We start from the raw sequence: 1,957 nt of genomic DNA, 5'->3' as shown, positions 1-1,957 counted from the left end.
TACCAGTACAATTAAGGCCAGCGTGTTCATGATTCACAATCAGATTAATGAACAATTTGTATCTGCCCAGCAAGTAGCAGAGTAGAGGATACTGTCCTTACAGGGTTTCTTTGAACACTTGAAATTACCCATGTCAGCAGAGGACTCTAAAGGTTATGGAATTGTATATGAGCTCTGTTTAAGATTGCATAATATTAGAACAAGGTTAGTTGGTATTAACCAAATTCATACTATTTATGAACAAGTATAGATGGCATTTGGAAAAGACCAGTATCAGGACTTTAAAGAATTTCTGCTTAAGGATATTCAAAAGACTGATCATATTCAGTGATTTCATAGCTTTTATGCTTAAATTAATACTTTGAAATAAGTTGAGTTTTATATGTATGATAGTATTTGTTATTCAAGATGTAAATTCAAATCAGGAATTTGACAAGAAAGGGACTCATGACTTGAAGAAAATGGACTATCTGAGCTTTCAAATTATGAACCTTGAACAGAATCCTGATTCTTAAAATTTTCCTCCTTCAAACTCTCCCGAGATATCCTATATTCTAATGATCTAAAACCGATTTGACTCATACCCCCTCCAGTTGCTAACTTTATCTCAAGCATCATCACCTTATGTTCAAGCTTTTGATTCTCCTTTCCAAATCTCTAAATTTTGTCCTCCATGCTGCATACTCTCTGGTTTTCATTGGTGAGTTGTAACTGAACCAATTGCAATGCCATAAACCTTTCAAGCTTGACACTGAAGTAATCAACCTCAAGAGCATTTAATATACCATCAAGTAGCCACTTGCATTGTGAATGTTACTGTTACAAGGCTTCCTAAGGTGTGTAAAAATGAGTAACTCTGGTCTGTATGCAACTCTCACTATCTGAGACTATAGAACTACCTTCGTTGTCTCTAAGACTCTGATGGAAACCGGTTGTTATACTTTATAGAGCTGGTTTTGCCCTGTTAAGGTTAACCTTATGTTGATTGGGAGCACTGTAAATGGTTCCTTTAATAAAATCATATCTGAACTAGCTTTCTACAGTTTGTTCAACTCAGAGTAAGAATAAAAAACAAATACTCACACTTGGAAGCTGACTATCTGCTTTACTTTTCTTTTCATTGTCTATTTCACCATCATGATAATCAATATCACTCAGGTTGAAACATTCAGTACCATTATCAATAGAAGCTATGAGGACCTTTTCCTCAATTGCTTTCTCAATAACCTGAGTATGAATAACCTCTGAATGTCTCTCCTGATCACTAGTTGGCTTCTAAATCTTAACTAATGTGACATACTAGCTCTTGAAGAACTTTGCATCACGAATCTTTTTTCTTTTACTTGTACTTCCTGTATTGTATACCATCTCTACCCGTTCCCACATATCACCTCCAATTGAAAGAATCTCTTTCAAAATAGTCAAAAGGCAGTTCTCTTCAGCTGTTGTGAACTTTTGTGCTTCTTTTGGCTTACCTCCAGTATGGCACCTTTTCTGAGTCTCCATGGGCCATGAACTTAGTAGTTTGGTATTTAGTTAAACTAAGTCTCTTATTAGATATAAACTTAAACCAAATTTTCCAATAACAAAACTGAATATACCTATTTTTTTCAATCTGTGATTTCTTTACCCGAGATTCAAGTAGGTGGTGGAGCTCAGGAAACCACAAGCAATGGTAGACCTTCCAAATATGAAGACTGACTCAAGTCAGAAACTGGTAGCCAGCTCTCCATTTGCACGGATGGAACCTAGTTAATTCATATCAGTAAGGACCGATAAATCTCTATTGAATACTCTCTTAATCACTTACTATTGAACCAGAACTCAAACCAATTTCTGCTCCCTGATATCGGGGTAAAATAGCGCTTGAATCTTGTCTCCCTTCCATCATTATGGTGTTGATGCATGAGTGAGTATATGTAAATGGGGATGACTGAATATCTGAAAAATCTAGCAT

The sequence above is a fragment of the Tuber melanosporum genome, assembly GCF_000151645.1.
Source record: "Tuber melanosporum whole genome shotgun sequence assembly, scaffold_59, strain Mel28".
NCBI lineage: Eukaryota > Fungi > Ascomycota > Pezizomycetes > Pezizales > Tuberaceae > Tuber > Tuber melanosporum.
Note: the sequence above shows the minus strand (reverse complement) of the source record.